Genomic DNA, 25386 nt, shown 5'->3' on the forward strand with positions numbered 1-25386 from the left:
ATATTAGCGTCACTCCCAGCCACTTGAACTAACGCATTGAATCAATAATCTGTTTCAATTTATATTATGTAACATACATTATTATATATTTATATTAAAAAATTTAATCCAGTCTAACATTGTATTCCTTCCATTCTGATCCAGCATCCTTATTGGGTTTCCACACATGTCCTTCCGGTTTCTGTTGATATAGATTGGTGTATTATAATCTTATGGCTTATATTTCGTACCTGTTGGGGCCTCCTGGGATTTGAGTCTGTTCTAGAATCAGTGAGAAACAGGGCGGGAGTGGGGCTGACCCTGACCTGCTGCTCCTCCTAAGAAGGGTCACAAGTCCTTTGTAAGGCAACCACTTCAGAAGAGACCATTACAGACCCTTCAGCCGTGAGGACAATAGTCTCCTTAACCAGGCTAAAAAGGGCTGCTTCCACCAGCAAAGAAGACTTGGCGGGTCTGGGGACTCAAGGCCCCCTGCTGCATCGAATATGCCTGCATACCCCCTTCCCAATTTTTAGAGTCCCTCTCCTTTCCAATCATTGCCTTAACTTTAGCAAAGGAGATCCCGTAAGGTTAAATTCAATCAAATTGAACTTTGGGTTTGGTTTTCAGAAATCTTGACTCTATAGCTACAAGGAAAGATGCTTTTTTTTTTTTTTTTTTTTTTTGGTGAGGGGGAGGGCAGTAATAGAGTTCTAGTCGTTTAGCCAGACTTTGAGTTGGGAATGTAAAGCCCTAAGCTCATCATTTTCTTTCTCCAAGTCCTGCAGAACACTTCAGAATAAGCAAGCAATCCCATTATGTGTAAGGTGTTCTATGGCAGGAGCTACATAGTCACCTGAAGCCTTGCTTGCTTTTTTTTTTTTTTTTTTTTTTTTGAGACGGAGTCTTGCTCTGTCCCCCAGGCTGGAGGGCAATGGCGTGATCCCGGCTCACTGCAACCCCCGCCTCCTGGGTTCAAGCGATTCTCCTGCCTCAGCCTCCGGAGTAGCTGGGAGTACAGGCACCCACCATCATGCCCAGCTAATTTTTGTATTTTTGTAGAGACGGGTTTCACCATGTTGGCCAGGCTGGTCTTAAACTCCTGACCTCAGGTGATCCGCCCGCCCTGGCCTCCTAAAGTGCTGGGATTACAGGCGTGAGCCGCTGTGCCCTGCCTGAAGCCTTGCTTTCTATAGACACTTGATGACAGGTATCTACAGGTAATCATTAAAATACCTTTTGCCATCTTGTTTCATGCATGACCATTACTCTCTTTACCAATGGAAACAGGATCACTAATACTTTAAAATCGAATCAGATCAGAGAACCAATTTCCGAGAGCCTAGAACTGGCTCCAAGAGCACATCCTCTGAGACAATTTCTGGCGCAGATTTCCGTATAAGGCAGGGTTCAGTCAGAGATGCTGAATCACTATAAGTGGTATGGAATAATGGATTTATTTTGGGGATTAGATGTTACACAATTGTGGGAGTTGCTGGAGGAGTCAGTGCAAGGCTGTTGCCTCTTCATCTGGTGATGAAATCTTTGTGGGTTACTAGACCCACTTGGGGAAGAAAAGCCAGGTATGAAGTGGCATCAGCAAGGACAGACTGTGACCCACTAGAACACACTGGAACCCACAAGAACAAACTGGAACCTGTGTCTGCCTCACTGGCTCTGACATGGTGACACTGACCAGGAGGAGCTGCGGGGCCTTCATTGAGGAGCTGCACACACACCTGGCCTGGGACGCAGAGGAGCTACAGGGACGTTCTGGTGGGAAATGTAGAAGGAGGAGCCTGGCTGATGGCCACGGGACAAGATGTGCTTGAACATCAGTGACAACGTGTGTGGCTCCCACACTGCCCAGAGCCTGCACCGACCTTCAGAGCATAAAGATATGGCAGAATCCTTGCTTTTGTCTCCCAAATATTGGGCACAATTCTCTTGTGGCCTGCCCTAACCCATCTACATGCAGGGTAGAGAATGCTGGAAATGCAGTCCCAGCTTGGCTTAGTTGACCAAAGCAACAATCAGTATTTCCTATTGTCATGGGGTTTATATTCTAGTGAGGAAAGGGACTATCAATAAGTGAATAAATATGTATGTGTGTATGTGTATTTCTTACGAGAGCCTTCTGAGATAGGAATGTGTGTTACCCCCATTTGACAGATGAGAAAACTAAGGCCAAAATCGATTAAGTATTTTGCCCTGGGTCCCGTAGCTCATAAGTGTAGGAGCAAAGCTCTGGACAAGGCAGTTTGCAATCGAATTCCAATGTATACTAACTGCCAGTCTGTTTCGTTCATTCTGCAGTAGCCTTCCCCAAACACTCAACCCAAACGAGATACTTTCAGGCGATATTGCAGGTGTTATTCGTTTATTGCATTCATACTATTTTATCCTTCAATTGTGTTGCACTTATTAATAATGACTTGCCTAATTGGATATAAAATTCTTTGATAGATAATATGAACATTGCGTGTGTGTGTTCACTTCAGCTGTTAATAGTGTTGTGCACTCAGCCAGTGCCTTGTAAATTCTTGTTGTGTTGACTTAAGGGCTTGAACAATCACACAGCGAGGCATGTGTACCTGTGGCCTAAGCAGCATTAAGTCTGAAAGAAACTTTTTTCTAAAGTGCTTTGCCATTCTTTGAAATGTGCTGAAGAAAAGAGAAAGCAGTCAGCACTCCCTCCAGGACCTACCTCTGTACTGGCCTCAGATCATCACGTAATTCAGACAAGCTGGGGCATGGGAGCTGTCGGGAGGACAGAGGGGTCCCGCTAAGGCTGGCCTGGTGGTGGTCACGGTCGGGATTGCCATGAAGCATCTTTCCAAAGGCCTCTTAAGTGAATTCCTGTAGTTCATTCAGCCGATGGAAGGTAGAAGGAACTCAGAACTTCGGGCCTAATTCTGCATTTTTGTATGCCCCAAGGATGAAAGGGCTCTTTGTGAATTTGCATGAAGATTTATTTAACATTCAACCGGCAGAAAACGGAAGGTAGTGCATGACACTGGGGGGAACCAGGCCCCCGCCCACCTCACGTCGTTGTGGCATTAGCTGTTTACTGGCTCCCGTGGAAACATTGGAAGGGGATTTGTTTTGTGGTTGGGTTTCCTTTTTTTTTTTTTTTTTTTTTTTTTTTTTTTTTTTTTTAGCATGATTGCAGTTAGCTCTGCAGTATTTCCTCAAATATGTGAGGGGAAGGGAGCGGTGACTTCCTAAAGGAAAGTATTTATATTTTTAGACTGAAATAGCCTGTTACAAAGCTTTTCTCCAAAAACACATTTAAAAAAGGAGTGTTCTAAACAATAGAAAATATATCTTAATGCATAGTTAAGGTAGTTAATCTTATAAAATATGTTTTCATGCAGTGACGAAGAGCTAAGACACTTTGGTTTTATTTTTATTTATTTATTTTTATTGATACATGGCAATTTTGTTTTATTTTAAAGGAGGACCAAGAAAATGCTTCCGGATGTTGGAATATCAGCCTTGACTGCTTCTTTCTGAACTCTCTTGTTCTGCTTCAGGCTCCCGTGTCAGCAGTGTCATGGGGAGCTCGTCCGTGTAAGGGGACAGCATCCTGGCCAGGCCACGGATGGTGGCCTGGGAGGAGGGAGTGGAGTGGGTCAGGAGAGAGAGAAGGCATGAGAGAGGTGCTCTGCTCTGATGACACAGCCCACACTGTTTTGCCACAGATTTGTGGTGTATCACAGCTCGAGGCAGTCCTGGAGGCCACCCAGTCCAGGGTTTCTCATGTTGTTGACCATGTGCACCAGGAGGTGAGGCCTGGGAATCCACATACTTAGTAAGTGGCCCAGGAGAGCTGGTCCAATAACCAGCTGGTACAGAGGCCTCGTTTCACCAAGGAGCAGTCTGGACTGGAGAGGCCAGGGGACTCAGAACAGCACCCAACTGAAACAGAGCCCATTTAAGACATGTGGCTTAAAGAGGAACACCATGCTGTCCAAATGTGGGTGTAGACAGAGCCGACACAGCCTCTTTTATCGCTTATTGTGGCTCTGGGAAGACAGCTCCCCAACCCCTCCATTCCTCTCTCATTTGTTCATCTTGAAACCCACTTAAGAGGGCAGGAAGCCTTTATGTCACAGTGGGAGATAAGCTGTGAGTGATTCTTGGAAAGTAAGAGGATAAAATACCCCCAGGCTAAGAGGCATTGTAATAGACAGCTCTCTGCTTTTGAGAAGATTCGTTATTGGAGGAAGAGGTGGCACGAAACGGCACAGGACCCAAAGGGTGCCCTGCATGGAGGGAATGCCCCAGATCACAGATCAAAGACTGGATGGAAGGTGAGAATCCTGTTTTCTAATTTTTTATTATAAAAATTTCCAGACACTCACAAAAATTAAAAGAATGGTGTACTGATCACCCCGATACCGACCACTTACTTTCAAAAGCTTAAAACATTCCCGTAGGTGTGCGTGATCTATCTATAGGTCCATCTGTGTGTGTGTGTGTGTGTGTGTGTTTGTTTGAGGACCAGCATTTCAATAAAGGATAGGGAATGCTCAACAGGAAACAAGGCTGAGGCAGGCAGATCACTTGAGGCCAATAGTTCGAGACCAGGCTGACCAACATGGTGAAACCCCATCTCTACTAAAAATACAAAAAAATTAGCCAGGCGTGGTGGTGAGCGCCTGTAATCCCAGCTATTCGGGAGGCTGAGGCAGGAGGATCACTTGAACATGGGAGGCGGAGGTTGCCATGAGTTGAGATCACACCACTTCACTCCAGCAACAGAGCGAGACTCCATCTCAAAAAAACAGAAAGAAAAAGAAAGAAAGAAAGAAAGAACCAGAAACTTGTTTATAAAGATTTGAACTTTAACTTGATGTAGTTAAGGTTTAAATGTATGTGGAATAAAACATGGCAGAGTTTAATTTTAGTTGTTTTTCGCTTTTGTCTTATTTTGAGAGGTAAGTGAGATACTTTGGTAACCGTCGAGGAAGACAGGAAACAGACTTCAATGCAGTTAAGACAGGGGCATAATCAGGTTGGAAGGCAACCTGAGAGAATTTTTGCAGAAGGAATGACCCAGTCTTGGGGACAGAAAATATGGATTGTTTTTCCCCAAAGAATTTATTGAGCTCTGTGTGTAGTGAGCATGGCTGGATGGTGTGAAGAGCAGGTGGAGGAGGATATCAGGGACAAGATACGAATATGAATGGCGTGGCCGCAGCACTGCGCAGGGCCAGCCAATGAGCTAGGGGTCCGTGCATAGCCTGGGCAGGGCTCTTCCAGTATCTACAGGAAGAGGTTTACATTTCCAGAAGCGTTAACCTGTGTCTTCTCAGTGTCTGCCCAGGGTTACCCATCCTGATAAGATAGAGTCATTTCTCCTTTGTGCCCAAGGAACAAGTCCAGGCTCATCAGTGGCCAAACCTGACCAGGTGCGTACCATGCACCCAGCAGTCACACTAGCTACTTTTTTCTTTTTTTTTTTTTTGAGCTGGAGTCTCACTCTGTCACCCAGGCTGGAGTAGAGTGACGCGATCTCGGCTCAGTACAACCTCTGCCTCCCAAGTTTAAGTTGATTCTCCTGCCTCAGCCTCCTGAGTAGCTGGGATTATAGGTGTGTGCCACCACACCCTGCTGATTTTCGTATTTTTAGTAGAAATGGGATTTCAAAATGTTGACCAGGCTGGTCTCAAACTTCTGACCTCAGGTGATCCACCCACCTCGGCCTCCCAAAATGCTGGGATTGCAGGCGTGAGCCACCACACCCGGCCTCCACCAGGGCTTTTTATTCCTCAGACACTCTGAAGGTCAGCTCTCTTGACCTCCTCTTCACAATCATGTCTAGCCTGCCTGTCTGACTCAGTTTTCAAGAACCACCTCAAATGCAAGTCTTCCCTAACTTCCATTCATAATTAATCATTTCCTAGTTGGTCTTCACACTTTGGTCAAATAACCTTTAAAATTATTTTGGAAAACTGTTTCGCCTCTTGCAGATAGTTAAGTTGACACTCCCAATATTCTTAAAGTTTAAGTAGTTGTATAGGATTGGATTTCCAGAGTATTATAAAAGTATTCCAGATAGTTTACAAATACAGCAATTGTATTTCTCTTTTAAATCTGTCACTGGAATAGAAACAGCATTACAATGTGATGTCTACTTCAGTTATTTTTTTAAAAGTACAAGATCAAGTTTATCCTTAATGGGAGTAGAATGAAGGTGACAGGGAGCGGGGAGAGCATCGCAGTTGGTGGGTTTCAGGAAGGAGAGCCCTGGTCTGCTTCTCTGATCGGGGTTTGGGGCAGCAGCAAAAGCCCAGACCCAAGTCCATGTGTCAGAGGGCAGGGCGGATTTGTGCTCCCAGGGGGATCACCAGATTCCCAAGAAGAAATGGCTGTCAGATGGGTCTTAGTAACAGAGAGCTTCGTGCACCTCAGCATCTCATGGAAACAGCAGAACAATTCTTGTGTGCCCGTGAGGGCCTCAGGAGTCATAGGAGAAGAGCCTCAAAACCTGGAGGAGCCAGTGGATTGAAAGGGAAACTGTCTCTGTGATGACCTGTGTAGACCAGAGACCGAGGGCCTGGCACGGAAACACATGTCTAAGCTGATGTCTGTGTGGACGGGTGACAGTGAGGGCCTGGTGGACTCTCCACCACTTCAGGATACCTTGGCATGACCCCTCTACCCCACCCAAAACCTAGGTACAACCCCAGACAAAGGGCAGAATGGCCAAGTGTGGTGGCTCACGCCTGTAATCCCAGCACTTTGGGAGGCCAAGGCAGGTGGATCACCTGAAGTCAGGAGTTCGAGACCAGCCTGACCAACATGGTGAAACCCAGTCTCTACCAAAAATACAAAATTAGCTAGGCATGGTGGTGCGCGCCTGTAATCCCAGCTACTCGGGAGGCTGAGGCAAGACAGTCGCTTCAACCTAGGAGGCAGAGGTTGCAGTGGGCCGAGATCATGCCATTGCACTCCAGCCTGGGCGACAAGAGCGAAAATCCTTCTTGGGGAAAAAAAAAAAAAGGAATAGTGATGGTGTAATGGCGGCTTGAAAGATAAAACAATTGAGTTAAAGAAAAATAAAGCTGTAGTTTGTACATATCCCAGTGTGCAAGAAAAAAGCATACTGAGATGTAGTCCTGCTACAAATGTGTAGAACATTTTATTTTTGCTCCTCTAATTAGACCATATACTCCTATGATGGGGATTGTATCTGCTTTACATTAAGTGTATTGCACACTAGTGTTTGTGAGCAGAGGTGTGTGTGTGCATGTGCGTGTGTGTGTGTGTGTCTGTGTGATGTTACTGTGTAGTATATGAAGAACTGTCTTGATTCAGGACAACTCAGTCAATATTTCTGATGTTAGATTTGATCAATTTGTGCCTTTTTGGGGTCTAACTTTGGAATCACACTTAAAACTCCCTCATGAATGTTGGGAAGAAAGTATTTTTGCTGAGGAAAAACTGAACTCACAAAGCAAAATGTAAAGAAAAAATGGAAATTGAGAAGGTAGGAAAATACTAATGAAATGAAGGAACTTGTGGAAAGAGTTGCTGTCAGCTGAGGACTCGGAAGGGACAGGTGGATTCGAGGTCGTTGGGTCATCGGAGAGGAGTGCAGACTGGCCTCCAACCAAGCACAGGGCAGGAGCCTAAGGTCCTCAGAATTAAATTTATTTCATAAATGGGTGTTCAAATCCAATGAAGTAGGTCCAGACTTACAGTGATTTCAAGTGAAGCGTTTAACTGAAACCTGAGCCCTGAAAGTGGGTTTACTCCTGTGCTTTTGATTAAAGCATGAATCATTAGTTAGACAAAGCAAAAGCAACAGTAAAGCAATTTTATGTTTTTGAAATCCTCGGGCAGGTGAGCTTGTTCTGCCTAAGGGTAAACCAGCCTCTACCACTTGTTCTCTCAGGATAGGGCTTTGAGGGAGCACTGTGCAAAATTGCCGAGTGATGGATCCGTACTAAGGTCATTGACTGATAAGGTGCTTTGTGTTAGAAAGGTGCCTGGGCAACGTAAACATAATGACAAGGAGCTCTCACAGGCTTCATGTTCAGATCTCATGGGGGAAAGAGATGCTGGAGGAGCTTCCTCCAGCGGGAGAAGTGAGGTTGCCATCTGGTTCCCAAGTCATAGGGATCTGGTGCTGTCCTAGACTCACTCACAGGAGCTAATGGTGGTTTTGCAAATGTGTCGATTGGGAAATGTTACAAAAAGCAGTTTCTAGGGGGAACATTTGCTCTGTATTGTAAATGATACAAAATTTGGATAGTGTGGGGCACAGTGGCTCACACCTGTAATCCCAGGGACTGAGGAGACTGAGGCGGGAGGATCACTTCAGCCCAGGAGTCTGAGTCTTCAGGGAGTTCCGATTGCACCATTGCACTCCAGCCTGGGGAAGACAGCCAGATCCTGTCTCTAAAAAAAAAATTAGATGGCAAGGTCAGAAAACATTAAACAAATTTATTTAAGTTCTATATAAGGTTATTATTACAATGATCACATTAAGGGCAGATGAATTGGTGTACAACTATATTGAAGGCAATAATCTGAGCACCAAAATGATCAGAAAATGTAGAGTATTTCTATAATAAATGAGGATTTATATGTTTTAAATAATCAGTTCTTTCCTCCAAAGGAAGACCCATATTAGTTGAATATTTCAGTAATTCTCTGAACATGGACAGCAATTTGTTTCTGCCCATTCCAGTAGGAGAAATATTGGCTTGAGGGTTTTACAATGAATGTGTACAGCAATTTTTGTGTTTGGTGTTGTGGCCACTGTGTAGGGTGGATTGATTGCCCCCTTCCACTTGTTTGTAATCCATAGGAGGTCTCTTCAGGGCCAGTTCCTTTTATAATGACACGTGCCTGAGACTCTCCTGTCCCTGGTCTATCTGATGGACTGAGTCACCCCTAAAGACCATTTTGTAGTCATAGAACATCATCTGTCCCCAGTCAACACATTTATTTATCTATTTCCTCAAGAATCAGATCCAAATTCTTCTACCTGGCTTCCAAGACCTACTGTAGTATAGCACCAATGTAATTCCTGGGTTTGAGTCACATTTTGGAACACATTAGCTAAGGCCTATACCTTGCCAGGTGCTTGTGTGTGGGTGGGTCTATGTACAGGTCATAAAGATACCATGCAGGGAGACTGAGTTCCAACACTACAAGCTCATCTCCTCATCAACCCAGCTGCAAACTGTGTTACTACTTCCTGTATTTCCTTCTTGCAAAATACCTTGCCATTTCCATACTGCTATTCTTATCCCTCAGGATCCAATGTCTCTGCTCATTCAGGCTGCCATAACAGAATCCCAGACATGAACAACAGACAATTACTTCTCACGGTTCTGGAGGCTGGGAAGTCCAAGAGCAAGGTGCTGGCAAATTCAGTGTCTGATGAGGCCCCTCTCCCTGGTTTATAGTCCAGAAAGCCTTCTCAGTCTGTCCTCACATGGTGGAAGGAGTGAGGGATTTTTCTAGAGTCTCTTTTATAAGGGCACTAATCCCATTTATAAGGAGCTCTGCCCCCATGACCTAATCACCTCCCAAAAGCCCCACCCCCCAATACTGTTACATTGGAAGCTAGGATTTCAACATGTGAATTCCAGGGAGACACAAACATTCACACCACAGCACCCAGCAAATATTTCTTGTTCTGGCTACTTTAGTCCTCACTGTTCTTTTGCTCTGAAATTTCACGGTAATGATACTGGGTTGGGTGCAGTGGCTCACACCTGTAATCCCAGAGGTTCAAAACCAGCCCGGGCAACACAGTGAGACACTGTCTCTATAAAATAATTGTAAAAATTAGCCAGGGGTGGTGGCGGACCCCTGTGGTCGTAGCTACTTGGAGGCTGAGGTGGAAGGATCATTGAGCCCAGCAGATTGAGGCTGCAGTGAGCTGAGATTGTGCCACTGCACTCCAGCCTGGTGACAGAGTGAGACCCTATCTCAAAAACAAAACAAAACAAACAAACAACTCAAAAGTGACAATACCCTTTTCCACACAATTAAGGCCATATCATTATTTTAAATTTTGGCTTTTATTTAAGGTATGTAGGTCTCATGTCTCCCACCTACACTGTCAATTCCTTTTTGCAACCTAGTTGGACACTCATTAAACATTTGTTTGGTGAGTGATAATGGAAGACTCTCGTTTAGATTAAACAAACAATGACAATAACAACAACAACAAAAAACTGGCTCCCCTGACTGATAAAGGAGCATATCCTCCTCTTCTCTACTGAAGTTTGGGGAAGGCATATTCAGCCAAACATCTTATCTCTGACTCTAGTGACTTTCCCACTTTTAAGTGCTGGAGCCAGGACCTCCAGGACCCAAACTTAGCTTTTCTGACTCCACTTTCAGTGTTCTTTCTGGGACAGTATGTGTAAGAGAACAAAAGCCTGGGTCCTCAGAGCCTTCCACAGTTACTAACCATATGAATGGAAATCTACAATGGATGGCATTATTTCTTCCAGGATGTAAGAGGTTGCCAACTGTCCCGCTGCTCTTTTCAGAGGGAAGGAGACATTAACTCTTCACCCCTAGAACACCTGGGACTGGGTAAGGGAAGAGAGTGACGAATGGCTTATGAGTAGATGCCCCCAGAGATGGGGGAGTTGAGTGTGGCTAATTCTAGCAGTATTTTGCTCAGGCATTCCCTAAATCCTGCAGCCAACGTCCATCTTTCCCAGCATCAGGAGAGGCAGTAGTCAGGAGCACAGACTATGGAGTCTGCACACCTTAGTTTGGATCCAAGTGCCTCCTTCTGTAAGCTCTGTGGCCTTGGGCAAGTAACTTCCCCTTTTTGAGCCTCAGTTTTCCATCTTTAGGAAATCTACAACATTACAGGATCCCTGGCAGGGCTGCTCTGAAAATTATGAGTTAATATCCATCAAGTGCTGAGAGAGTGCCTGGCTCATAACGAATACTATATCATGTTTCTTAAGAAACAAAAGGCAAAGAACTTATTATTTGTGGAGTTTGTTTTTCACAAAGGCACATTATGCTATCATGGAATTTGCTGTTTTCATACAGCATGTGTTTTGAGATATATTCACTATACTACACACAGATCTAGTTCTTTCCTTGTAACTGCTCTATAGCATTACATTGTGGAAATATATTTTATTTGGCAATTTGACTACAAATGAGCATTTAGGTTGTTTCTATTTTTTGTTAGAGAATCAGTATTTAATAGTACTCTCATATATTAAGTCAAATATTTTTATTGTAAATATGTATTACTAAGGCTTATTTTAAAAATGCTTAGCTATGTAAAGTCACAGATCTAATATTATATATAGTCATAAATAAATGTTTTTAAATTATGTATGAGAAAGAACATTAATTAGGAAAATGTTGCTACATTACTTTCAAAAATAAGCATGTTTTAAACAGACGTGGTTTTGGGGAGAATATCTCATATAGATGCATCCGAATGCTGATGCGTCACTAAATCTTTAGCAAATGCATTTTTTGGGAATAATCTTTTTAGATTAAGTAGTATTTTATATATATATTTTGAGACAGAGTCTCACTCTGTTGCCCAAGCTGGAGTGCAGTGGTGCAATGTTGGCTCACTGCAGCCTCCGTCTCCTGGGTTCTTCTCCTGCCTCAGCCAACCAAGTAGCTGGGATTACAGGTGCCCGCCGCTGTGCCCTGCTAATTTTTGTATTTTTCGTAGAGACAGGATTTCACCATGCTGGCCAGGCTTGTCTCAAACTCCTGACCTCAAATGATCTGCCCGCCTCGGCCTCCCAAAGTCCTGGGATTATAGGTGTGTGCCACCATGCCTGGCTAATTTTTGTATTTTTAGTAGAGATGAAGTTTCACCATATTGGCCAGGCTGGTCTCGAACTCCTAGCCCCAAGTGATCTGCCTGCCTCGACCTCCCAAAGTGCTGGGATTACAGGTGTGAGCCACCGTGCCCTGCCTAATATTATATAATTTTAATGCAATCTTAAATTCTTTGTTTTCTAATATGTACTTTAAAGTTTTCTTTTTGCTCATGAGTCCATACTTGATGATGAATTCCATTTTTAGAGACTTAAGAGAAGGTTTTTATCAATACGACACAAGCACATACTCTTACAGTCAAATCTTTATGTCATGTAGAACACACCTACTATATCTTTGTCTGAACTCCTCATAGTGAAAGAAATAGGTACATATGCTACATGCATTCTATTATGTGTAATCTTATTTATTAACTTTTAGGTTAGTTTTGATTTTTTTTGAGTGTGTGTATACATTTCTGTGCTGTTTTTCATCCCCAAAGTAACACTTGTTCATTTTTAAATATTAAAAAAAAATTGAGAGCAGGATAAAATAAAATAAAATATTAAATCCTTTTCCAGTGCTTCCCAGTTTTACTCACCAATGGTTGCTCCCAGTAACTGCGTGGAGCTTGGCAGGAGACAGACAGCACTCACAAAAGGAGTGATGGAAGCAGGTTTCATGAAGGGACTATTTACAAAGGAGGGGCAGGGCTAAGAGAAACTAACAAGGGAAACTAACAAGGCAGTGAAGCACCCTGGGGTGGCCACAGCAGCAAGTTCTGTACCCTCTCCTAGGCCTGAAGGAGCAAGGGAAGGGAGTGGATACTAACCCAGCAAGACCAACCAGTGTAGAAAAAGATCCCTGGAGAGCAGCCCAGCCCTGGGGAGGGAACCCTGCTATTGCCCACCCCGAGGCCTGACTAGGAAGAGTGAGGAAAAGTACCCCATTCCCTCTCCTCCCGGCCTCCCAGCTCCTGCCAATTTCTCCCATTAGCTAGATTCAGCCGGAAGTCAGAGGGCAAGAGGGCCTGTTGGTGCATCCCATGGCAGCCTTCCTCCTGCCAGAGAGCAGGAAAGAAAGGGGTGGAGCAGGGATCTGGAGGGCAAGTAAAGAAAATTCAGGCAGGTGGCTTACCCACAGAGGTAGTGACATCAGCCTCTGGTAGCTTCTTCCCGCACCACATGTATTGGCAGATTTCTCTGACTTTCTTTTTAGGGCAGTGGCACCCTCCCATGCATAGGATGATCCCTTAAAGAAAAGGACCGGCAGCTGGGATCTGAGCTTCCCAAATCATTTCAGTCTCTAGCCAGGGTGCCACAGAAGGGAGATCTGAGCAACAGATGTGGCCGGTGCTAACATTGTCATATTTAGAGTCTGACTCATCAAATCCAGGCAGTAATCCCTCAGATCCTTGGGCCACCAAGCAGACTCATGAAAGAGCACTTACCTCTTCATTAAGGCATGACAACACATTTCCTTTCTGAGAATACAATGCTTGGGCTGGTCTGATCATATTCAGAATCACAAAATTGCTTTTGTTTAGCTGTAATCCCTTCCCCAACGTGTACCATCTTGTAACATTAGTAGAGATACTAGGAAACTGTATATAATTGCTTGTGTTCCAAAGTTGTTGGCCATAAGATGCTGAATTATGTCAAAATTGTGACCAACTAAGTGTGGTTTTACTTTCAATACACTGTTCTTTAATTTCACCCATGGAATTGATTAGGAAATACATTAAAAGGTCAGTGATTTACAAAACGCTATGATTGAGCCCTAGGAGTTAGGAGGAGAGCAGTGCACCAACACAGACGTTCAACTCTAGGAGAAAGCATCAATCCCAGCTGTGGCTAGAGTGACACTGTTGTTTGCATCTTCACTGAAAAGGTAAGTGGAAGCCTGGATGTCCTTGTCTGCTTAGTGCTGCTATAACAAAATATCACAAACTGGGTAATTTACTTCTTAAATCACCACTTAAAGACCCCACTTCTTAATACCATCACATTGACCACCAAGTTTCAACACCTGAATTTTGGAGGGAACATATTAAAATCATAGCACAGGGCTTAGGAGACGATTCAAGAAAGTGATTGGAGGAATGTGGAAATAAATTAATTGTCATATGTTCTTAGCTTAGAGTCTATACTTTCTTTTTTTTTTTTTTTGGGAGATGGAGTTTCGCTCTGTTGCCCAGGCTGGAGTGCAGTTGTGTGATCTTGGCTCACTGCAACCTCTGTCTCCTGGGTTCAAGTGATTCTCCTGCCTCAGCCTCCTGAGTAACTGGGATTACAGGCGTCCACCACCATGCCTGGCTAATTTTTGTATCTTTAGTAGAGACGGGTTTCACCGTGTTGTCTAGGCTGGTCTCGAACTCCTGACCTCAGGTGATCCACCCACCTCGGCCTCCCAAAGTGCTGGGATTACAGGCGTGAGCCACCGCACCCGGCTTAGAGTCCATACTTTCAGCTGGGTAGTGACTAGCAGATTTGAATGAAAGACAATCCCAAACATATTGCAATAGTAAAACACTAAAACCTACAGCAATGTAACTAGAACCTTTCTAAACTTCTGTGCATTTTCGCCACTCTCCTTGGCATGGCCATCAAGCCAGTCAGCCCCTTCTCAGGGCTTAGTTCCTCAGTTCTCTTTCTCTGGTCCTGTTAGTGACAATGGCAGACAGGCTGTCTCCAGCACAAATGGAGACCTACGGGCTACACGTCCAGATACTCAACAATTTTAATGCAAACCAACCAACTGTTACAATATGTTCTACAAACATACTTTATCTTAATTTTGTTTTTATCAGTTTTATTGAGATATAATATACATAGCATAACATACATCTCTTAAGTATACAATTCAAAGAATGTTAGTATATTTACAGAGTTGTACAATTATTACCATGACTTAATTTCAGAACATTTCCATGACCCTACAAAGAAACCTCTCGCTCATTAGCAGTCATTCCCGGTTTTCACCCCCAGCTGTAGGCAACCACTAATCTGTTCTCTTTGTTTCTACAAATTCGCCTTTTCTGGACATTTCATATAAATGGGATTATAAAATATGTGGTCACTTGTGTCTGGCTTGCTTCACTGAGCATTAGCTTCTTCCCCTTTTAGTGTCTTTTAGTACTTCATTCTTTTTTATTGCCAAATAGTATTCCATTGTGTGCATAAACATCTTGTTTTCCATTTATCAGTTCATGGACACTTAGATTGTTTCCACTTTTCAGCTACTGTGAATAGAGCTTGTTTCTTTTTTTGAAATGGAGTCTCATTCTGTCTCCCAGGCTGGAGTACAGTGGCCCAGTCTTGGCTCACTGCATCCTCCATCTCCTAGGTTCAAACAATTCTTCTGTCGGCCTCCCAAGTAGATGGGATTACAGGCATGTGCCACTACACTCGGCTAATTTTTTTTTTTTTTAGTAGAGACAGGGTTTCACCATGTTGGCCAAGCTGGTCTCAAACTCAGGTTATCTGCCCGCCTCAGCCTCCCAAAGTGCTGGGATTACAGGAGTGAGCCCCTGCACCCTGCCAAACATTGTTTACGAGTCTTTGCATGGACATATGTTTTTATTTCATTTAATTTCTTTGGTTAGATGGCTATTAATACAAGTGGAATTGCTGGATCACATGTGAAGTCTGTGTTTCACTTTTTGAGAAACTACTGAACTGTTCCAGAGTGTCTGTACCATTCTCCATTTCCACAAATCACGTAGGAGGGTTTCTATCTCTCCACATCCTTGCCAACACTTATTATTGTTTGCCTTTTTAAAAAATTATAACTGTTCTACTAGGTAAAAAATGGTATCTCACTGTGATTTTGTCAGTATGCATTTCCCTAGAGATAAATGATGTTGAGCACCTTTTCATGTGTTTTTGCCGTGTGCATATCTTGGGGGAAAATGTTTATTTAAATCTTTTGCGTTTTTTAAATTAAAAATTTTATTGAGGTAATTGTAAATCCATGCAGGTGTAAGAAATAATTCAGAGAGATCCCTTGCCTGATTTCTTCCAATGATGACATATTATATCATATCACAGCCGATATACTAACAGTGAAACAATCTCATATCACAGCCAATATACTAACAATGAAACAATCTCATATCACAGCCGATATACTAACAATGAAACAATCTACCAGGCTTACTCTTGTTTCTCCTATTTTACTTGTACTCTTTCACGTGTGTGTCCACATACATGTATTTAGTTCTATGCATGATTTTTTTTTTTTTTTTTTTTTTTTAGATGGAGTCTCCCTCTGTCACCCAGGTTACAGTGCAGTGGCATGATCTCAGCTCACTGCAACCTCTGCCTCCCGGGTTCAAGGGATTCTCCTGCCTCAGCCTCCCGAGTAGAGACACCACCGTGCTCGGCTAATTTTTATATTTTTAGTAGAGACGGGGTTTCACCATGTTGGCCATGGTTGGCCAGGATGGTTTTGAACTCCTGACCTCAGGTGGTCTGCCCCGCGATGGCCTCCCAAAGTGCTGGGATTACAGGCGCGAGCTGCTGTGCCCGGCCAAGTTCTGTGCGTTTTTTATCACTGATTACGGTTTGCTTATCTGTTACCACAAGATGCAGAACTGGTTTGTCTCCACAACAGTCCCTCCTGTTGACTTTTATAATCATACCCTCTACCTTCCGCACCTGGCTCCGTTCCAGTCCCTCTCCTCCCACTCCACTGCTCCTAACCTCCGGCAACCACAGGTCTGCTTTCCATTTCTATAATTTTGTCATTTTGAGAATGTCATATAAATGAAATCATAAAGTATGTAATCTGAGATTTGCTTTTTTTTTGGTTAGCATAATTCCCTCGAAATTCATCCAAGATGTTCACGTACCAATACTCCGTATCTTTTGATTGCTGAGTATTTCATGGTAGCATGTTCTATGGTTTATTTAACCATTCACCCACTGAAGGGTGTCTGAGTTGGAAGGACATCTGAACTGTTTCCAGGTTTTAACAGTTGTGCATGAAGCTTCTGTGAACAGTCATATGCAGGTTTTTGTGTGAACAGAGGTTTCATTTCTCTGAGATAAATGCCCAAGAGTGCAACTGTTCAGTCATACAGTAATTGCAAGTTTACTTTCATAAGAAATTGTCAAACTTTTTCAGAGTAGCTTGACCATTTTAAATTTCCACCAGCAATGTATGAGTGATCTATTTCTCTGCACCCTTGCCAGCATTTGATGCTGTCACTAATTTTTATGATAGTCATTTGCATAGATGTATAATGATACAATAGCTTACTGTGATTTTAATTTGCATTTCCTTGATGGCAGTGATACTGAACTTCTTTTCTTTTTCTTTTTTTTTTTTTTTTTGAGACAGAGTCTGGCTTAGTCGCCCAGGCTGGAGTGCAATGGCGCGATCTCGGCTCACTGCAAGCTCCGCCTCCCGGGTTTACGCCATTCTCCTGCCTCAGCCTCCTGAGTAGCTGGGACTACAGGCGCCCGCCGCCTCGCCCGGCTAATTTTTTGCATTTTTAGTAGAGACGGGGTTTCACCGTGTTAGCCAGGATGGTCTCGATCTCCTGACCTCATGATCCGCCCGCCTCGGCCTCCCAAAGTGCTGGGATTACAGGCGTGAGCCACCGCGCCCGGCTGAACAACTTTTCATGTGCTTGTTTGGTATCTGTGTCTCCTCTTCAGTGAAATGTGTTTTGACTTATGCCAATTTTCTAATTGAGCTACATTTTTTTCTTTTTTTTTTTGAGACGGAGTCTCACTCTGTCACTCAGGCTGGAATGCAGTGCAGTGGCGCAATCTTGGCACGCTGGAACCTCTGCCTCCCAGGTTCAAGAGATTCTTGCGCCTCAGCCTCCCGAGTAGCTGAGACTACAGGTGCACACCACCACGACTGGCTGATTTTTGCATTTTTAGTAGAGACAGGGTTTCAGTATGTCGTCCAGGCTGGTATTGAACTCCTGAGCTCAAGTGATCTGCCTGCCTTGGCCTCCCAAATTGCTGGGATTACAGGCGTGAGCCACTGTGCCCAGCCATGATTGAGCTACTTATCTTTTAACCATTGAGTTTTAAGAGTTCTTTATATATTCTGGACGCAAGTTTCTCATCACATACATGATTTGCAAATATCTTCTTCCAATATTTGAGTGTATTTTTACTTTCTTGATGGTGTCTTTTGACATACAAAAGCTTTCAATTTTGATTAAGCCTAAGTTACCATTTTTCTCCTGTTGCATGTGTTTCTGGTATTACGTCTAAGAAATCATTGCCTAACCCAAGAGCATGCAGATTTACTCCTATTCCTTCTACAATTTTTAGTTTCAGCTTTCACATTTAGGCCTGATAAATTTTGAGTTAACTCTTGTGTATAACGTGAGGTGCTTTTGCTTGTAAATATCCAATTTTCCCAGTACTATTTGTTAAAAACACCTTCTTTCTCATTGCATTTTGTTGGCACCTTTAGTGACCATAAGTGGAAGCACCTTTTTCTGGGCTCTCAATTTTTACTTTTTTTTAACCATTGATCTGTGTGTCTGGTACCACACTGTCTTCATCCCTGTAGTCTATCTTTTAATTTTAACAAATATACTGTTATGATCTCCTGTAAATGGAAATTCTAATTTAGAGTTTTTTGATTCCTTGGAGTTCTGCCTTAGAATATTCAGAGGCAGCCGCATGCTCCCAGCGTGCCTGGGCCTTTCTCCTTCTCTTCCAACCCCCAGCTCTGTCTCATTGTGTTAGGAGCCTCCTGTGCGCATGTTAGGCACCCCAACCCTCAGTCATAGGATGACAGTTTTATTTCTTTTCTGTTTTTTTTTTTTTTCTTTTTGAGCCTGTTGCTCAGGCTGGAGTGCAATGGGCGATCTCAGCTCTGCAACCTCCGCCTCCCCGGATTAAGCGATTCTCCTGCCTCAGCCTCCTGAGTAGTTGGGACTACAGGCGCCTGCCACCACGCCCAGCTAATGTTTGCATTTTTAGTACAGATGGGGTTTCACCATGTTGGCCAGGCTGGTCTCGAACTCCTGACCTCAGGTGATCCACCCCCCCCCTCACCCCCAACCTCGCGAAGTGCCAGGATTACAGGTGTGAGCCACTGTGCCCAGCCAGCTTTATTTCTCTAAATACTTGTCAGCTGGGACTATCCTTATGCTCCTCGAGGCCTCCTTCTGGTTCTTGCAGATAGGCTTTTATGTCTTAGAGTCAGCAAAACTGCATTAGATCCTTGTCACCCTTGATATCTGTCCGGCTTCCCCTCCTGCCACATCTCTCTTCTGCCTTCAGCTAGAAGACGACTCTGCTTGTGAAGTCTCATGTGGTTATATCAGGTCCAGCCAGGTAATTCTGGAGAATCTCCCTATTTTAAGGTCAATTGATTAGTAACATTAATTATATCTTCAAACCACACTGGAGCTAGAATTATTAAATTAGTGCTGTGATTTTGATCTTCTGAAAACACTTTGAGTTCACCTTCATTTTAGGATATTATTGTCACTGGCTGTAGAGTTCTAGCTTTTAAAAAGATACTCCATTGCCTTCTAGCTCCATCATTTCTACCGAACAGTAGACAAAATGTCTTATTGTTGTGCCTTTGAAGGTAATGTTTCCCCACCACGCTCTACCCCCACTTCACATTTTATGATCTTCTTTTCATTTTTGATTTTCAACAATTTTATCTTGATGTGTGTATGTGTGACTTTTTTTGTGTGTGCAGAGCTTCTTACATCTGTGAGATAACGTTACATATCAGTTTTGGAAAATTTTCTTTGGTTATCCCTTCAAATATTTATTCTGCTCCATTCTCAAAGAGCTTTAACTATTCCTGTGTATTACACAGTTCCAATGTATACCAGGGGTTTCAGTGTTCTTTTTTTCCATTTTTGTTTTCCTTTGTGCATTAAAATCTGAATATTTCCTACTGACCTGTTTGTCAGTTCACCAGTCCTTTCATATACCATATATTGTCTAGTCTTGAGCCCACCTGCTGAGTCCTCATATCAGAGACTGTCCTTCCCATTTGACAGTTTCATTTAATTTTCCTCAGAGGTTTCGGTTTTTCTGGTAATAATCTCTACTGTTTGTTTTCCTCTATTTTTCTTGAACATGTGTTAGTTATTTTAGAGTTCTTCTCTGCTCCGAGTCTGCTTCTGGTATACATTTCATTCCCTCAGGGACTCAACACACTGCATATAGGTCCTTTTCCTTAAAATTTTTCAGTGAATTCTGGACATTGTCTATAAACTATTGGAGAGGGCTGGGCGCGGTGGCTCAGGCCTGTAATCTGAGCACTTTGGAGGCTGCGGCTGGTGGATCACCTGAGGTCAGGAGTTTGAGACCAGCCTGGCTAACATGGTGAAACCCCGTCTCTACTAAAAATAAAAAAATTAGCTGGGTGTGGTGGCGGGTTCCGTAATCGCAGCTACTCAGGAGGCCGAGGCAGGAGAATCGCTGGAACCCGGGAGGCAGAGGTTGCAGTGAGCCAAGAATTGCGCCACTGTACTCCAGCCTGGGCGACAGAGTGAGACTCTGTCTCAAAAAAAAAAGTATATATAAATATATATATAAAAATATATATATTATATATAATACTATATATATAATACTATATATAATATATATAAAATACTATATATAATACTATATATAATATATATAAAATACTATATAATACTATATAATATATATAAAATACTATATATAATATATATAAAATACTATATAATACTATATAATATATATAAAATACTATATATAATATATATAAAATACTATATAATACTATATAATATATATAAAATACTATATATAATACTATATATAATATATATAAAATACTATATAATACTATATATAAAATACTATATATAATACTATATATAATATATATAAAATACTATATAATACTATATAATATATAAAAATACTATATATAATACTATATATAATATATATAAAATACTATATAATACTATATAATATATAAAAATACTATATATAATACTATATATAATATATATAAAATACTATATAATACTATATATAAAATACTATATATTATATATAAAATACTATATATATATATAGAGGAGAGGCCCAGCTGATGCTCCTTTCCTCCAGGAAACGTTACCCGTCCCCAGTCGGGGGTACTGAGCTTTTGCTTTTGCTCAGTAAGGGACTGAGCAGACGCTACTCTGGGTTGCAGTTTTGGCAGCGCTCTCCTTGGTTCACATCTCTTCTTACGCTAATGTGCTCTAGGCCTTTTGACTGAGGACCTGATGTGTACACTGGGGTTCCTGTCCCTGGCAGGTCATCCACTCTAATCTTTGTCTTCTCATTACTCTGAGGCTGCCAAAAACTTTGCTCTAGCTGTCAGCTGAGCTGTTTATTTCCGTATCCTCTCCAGCTGTCTTGAAGGGAAAACAGTCCATGTTTGAGGCCCTTCAATCGCGTCACTCCCGCTGCATAAAACTGCCAAAAAGTCTCCTGGTTTCTCTGCCCATCAGAAACAGCGCTCTACTCAGGCAAAGCCCGGGCTCTCAGCCTCTTGCCCATACTTAGAATTAACCAATTTCCTTTGGGAAAAGTGGCGCAGAAGGTTGGATCATTACTTCATGACTCTTCTCTCTGAAATTTTATTACCCTTTTTCCTGGTTGCTTTAGAAACTATGTGATGTCTGTAAGCAGATAATGTTTCTGTTTAATCTAGCTTTTCTAGTTGTTCCTGGAAAAATCACTGGTCTTACATAAGAACCTCTACCCTACCTAGAAACATAAGGCCAGTGAGTGCTAGAGGTGTTATTTCTGATATGTATCATTTTTATGTGGGTGTAATGAGAAATTTTTAGAATATTTAGTGTGCTTTATTGCCAGAAATGAATGCCTTCCATTTCCACTTTTTTCTTGATAATGAGTACGTTTTCTGTTAAAACATAGTGGTTTTTTTTTACTGTATGTATATATTTTATTCTGATGTGAAGTACAATTTTAGACTTGGAGTGCTTATCCAATTACTTTTTCAAATTATATTTATACCTTTCAAAGTATTTAAACAGGATAAATAGGATAAATTAAAAGTGATGAGGCTGGGTGCAGTGGCTGGCTCATACCGGTAATCCCAGCACTTTGGGAGGCTGAGGTGGGGAGATCACCTGAGGTCAGGAGTTCGAGACCAGCTTGGCCAACATGGTGAAACCCCGTCTCTACTAAAAATACAAAAATTAGCCAGGTGTGAGGGAGCGTGCCTATAATCCCAGCTACTCAGGAGGCTGAGGCAGGAGAATCACTTGAACCCAAGAGGTGGAGGTTGCAGTGAACTGAGACTGTGGCACTGCACTCCAGCCTGGGTGACTGAGCAAGGCTCTGTTTCAAAAATAAGTGATGAGCTGAGAAGACACCAAGATTTGCAATAACTGTTACAGATGGTAGACAAGTCGTAATTAACAAGACAATCTCCATCAATAATATAAAAAAAGTGAAAAAATTACAAATAAAACTACTTCAAATATATTTTGAAAAAGTAGACATCTGTATTTTTCCATCTGGAATACACAGGATAAATGTCTAGGAGTCTATGCCTAGTCTTCTAGATAAATGTCTAATGACTTTATCTTGGATCATCGGGAAAATTTCAATTACGTATAATATTTTTCTGAACTCTGTGGTCAGTCACATCTAAAATCATTAAGCATAAAACAACATATGAATCTAATTACAGTTATAACTGAATACCCAGTATAAATGATTTTGAAGTTCTACTTTTTTTTTTTTTTTTTTTTTGAGATGGAGTCTCGCTCTGTCACTCAGGCTGGAGTGTGGTGGCACAATCTCTGCTCACTGCAAGCTCCACCTCCTGGGTTCACACTTCACAGCATTCTCCTTCCTCAGCCTCCCGAGTAGCTGGGACTACAGGTGCCTGCCACCACGCCTTGTTAATTTTTTTGTATTTTTAGTAGAGACAAGGTTTCTATTAAATGTTTTGATATCTGCATGCTTCAGATAGCAGTTATCTGATTAGCCATAGCATTTTCCTAAAACTGCCTATTTTTAGCTGGTCCTTTTTTTTCTTTCTTCCTTTTGGAAACCTGCCATCTGCAGAGATCTCAGAGGGAGGGAGGGCCTGTTCACTCGCGAATATGTATTTCGGGCAAGATGGCGGGTTCCTGGCAGGTTATAATTTCCACTGTTGGAGACCTCAGACACTGAGTATTCACTTCCTCTTTTGGGGGAGACAAAATCAAGCGTAGAACTTGGCAATTACATTTTAAAAAATCAACAGATAATGAACTGCTGCTATTCCAGTGAGTAGACAAACATGTTTAAAAATTATGTTTATTTTACCATTTACCTTTGCTATTAATATCAACTATTGTTATTTCACATGAAGTAGCAAGAAGGTATATCTATGCCCATCTAAATACTTACGAAAATAATGACAGTGTAGTATGTGTTATAATAGCAGTTCGTGATGTTGTTTTTTTTCCCACCACAGCCCTCTTGGAGGATGTCATTTGCGTGAAAGACACAGGCCCATGAGAGTAAGGTGAAATACACAAATCCTGGCAGGGTAGTTATAAGTCCACCCCTTCTGTTCTTACTTAATAAAGCCTAGCAATATGCAAAAGAATGATAGTAAAATTGTTATTAGAGAAACTCTGACTCTACTCTAACTTTAAAATAAATAAAAAGAAATCCATCCCAAACTGACACTCTAGTGTTAATAACCATTTTCTTATGACATACTTCCCAATGATAGAGACTCAGCAGTGGATCAAGATCTTATATTGGAAAGAGTTATATATAATGTATCAATATCATACCACAAGTACTCATCTCCCAAGTGTTAGCCCAGTATCACCCACTGCAAACTGTCTTCTCTCATTCCCAATTCCCATTTATAATGAGCCACTCCTTCCATTTATGCCCCTCTCTCTTTTCTGATTCTCTGCAGCATGTACATGTTTCTACCATTCCACCAATTAGTATAACTTCATTTTGGGGGGATGACTTGTCTTTCTTTTTACAAACTATAAGCTCCCTCCAAACAAGGGCCACGTCACATCTATTTCTCTTTGTCCAGCAGTCAGTTCACTGCCTAGAATACAATAGTTGTCTGATACATAATCGTTGATGAATGGGAGCAACATTAGTAGCTTCCAACCACTCAGTGTTAAAGCCTGAGACATGATATAGATATCCAATACTGTCAACATTTCATAATTTGGTTTGGCTGGTGGAATTTTTGTTCAAATAAAAATGAATTCAGCATGAAATCTGGGTTGGGTTTACAATAACAAGCAGGAAAAGAATCTAATATTTTCATGTGGGAAGGAATTATGCTAGATTGGTTTCCACTCTTAATTGCTGCTGTTCACAGGTACAGGAATTGAACATAAACCACCAATAGAAACTGAAGACAAAGAAATATATGTTTTGCACACTACTCTTTGAAATTCGGTTTTGAAGTGGGATGAGCTTCTGCCATTGTAGCTGAAATGCCAGGGCCAGTGCTGTATAAGTAGAGAGGGGTCATGGCTGGGGGAATGTCAACAGAGGCATTATTCAGAAGCATCTCAAAAGCCACCTGCAGTTAAATGTTAGGCCATAGGAGCTTTCGCTGATAGTGGCACTCTTAAACTTCCTACCAGAAAAGACGAATTCTTTTGGGAAAATTTATTGAGGAATCAGAATAGATAGAGAAACTTCTGGGAGCATTTTGAGCCACTTTGAGACAGTGTCTCAGGCAGTCAAAAAGTCTTCCCTGAAGGTAGATCAGTATAGATCTTCACTAAGGTAAGTGTCTTTGGTAGGTTGTGGGAAGAAGTGACATATGGGATATACCTTGGTAGTGTTTTCAATATCATATTCATTCTCAACAACAAAAGATAGCCAATATCCTCAAAGTAAGTGATTCACACGTGTGGCTACAATAACTAAACCATCACGAACTCTTTAAAAAACAGTGGAAGAGGTCTCACAGTGTAGCTGTTAAGAGCACAGACTCTGAAACCAGACTGCCTGGGCTTGAACTGTGGCTTGGTGACTATGTTAGCCCATTTAGTGTTGCTATAACAGAATACCCAAGACTGAGTCATTTATAAAGAGGAGAGGTTCATTTAGCTCATGGTTCTGCAGTCTGGGAAGTCCAAGGGTGTAGCCTGGCTTCTGGTGAGGGATTTCACTCTGCATCATGACATGGAGAGGAGGTCAAAGGGGAAGCAGATACACGGGAAGACCCAACAGGAGGAGGAACCTCACTTTGTAACAACTGATCTCGTGGGAATGAACTAATTCCGTCTTACTGGAGAAAAAATTCACTCACTGCCATGGGAATGAAACCAAGCCATTCATGAGAAATCTGTCCCCATGACCCAAACACCTCCCCCTAGGCCCCGCCTCCCAATACCACCACATTGGGGATCCAATTTCAACATGGCTTTTGGTGAGGACGTCACAGTGGAGGTCCTGCACATGTTGCTTAATTCCCTTTGAATCAATTTTCATCTGTAAAATTAGGATAACAAGAGTATCTATCCTGTAGGGCTGCTGTGTGGATTAAATAAATGTATACATAAAGTACTTAGCACATTGCATGACATATAGGAAGCACCATATAAATGCTAGCTATTTGTATTATTTATCTGAGATA

The 25386-nt window shown here is 42.1% G+C and overlaps 1 protein-coding gene and 1 long non-coding RNA gene across 2 annotated transcripts in view; one reads left to right on the top strand and one right to left on the bottom strand.

Annotated features, from left to right (window-relative positions):
• Positions 1-3375: 3375 nt before the first annotated feature.
• LOC141410363 (uncharacterized) overlaps positions 3376-25386 on the bottom strand; it is a 32468-nt gene continuing 10457 nt past the window's right edge. The window contains exons 2-4 of the mRNA XM_074040804.1: positions 12904-13017; positions 8268-8391; positions 3376-3591 (exon numbers count right to left, since the gene is read on the bottom strand). The gene's annotated coding sequence lies outside the window, so the exon portion shown is untranslated. The remainder of the gene's footprint in view (positions 3592-8267; positions 8392-12903; positions 13018-25386) is intronic.
• Positions 3567-25386, top strand: part of LOC123573667 (uncharacterized) — a 30893-nt gene continuing 9073 nt past the window's right edge. Inside the window, exons 1-2 of the long non-coding RNA XR_006698396.3 lie at positions 3567-4295; positions 13550-13656. This is a non-coding gene — a long non-coding RNA (uncharacterized lncRNA). The remainder of the gene's footprint in view (positions 4296-13549; positions 13657-25386) is intronic.

Source organism: Macaca fascicularis, chromosome 5, assembly GCF_037993035.2.
Source record: "Macaca fascicularis isolate 582-1 chromosome 5, T2T-MFA8v1.1".
NCBI classification, from domain to species: Eukaryota; Metazoa; Chordata; class Mammalia; order Primates; family Cercopithecidae; genus Macaca; species Macaca fascicularis.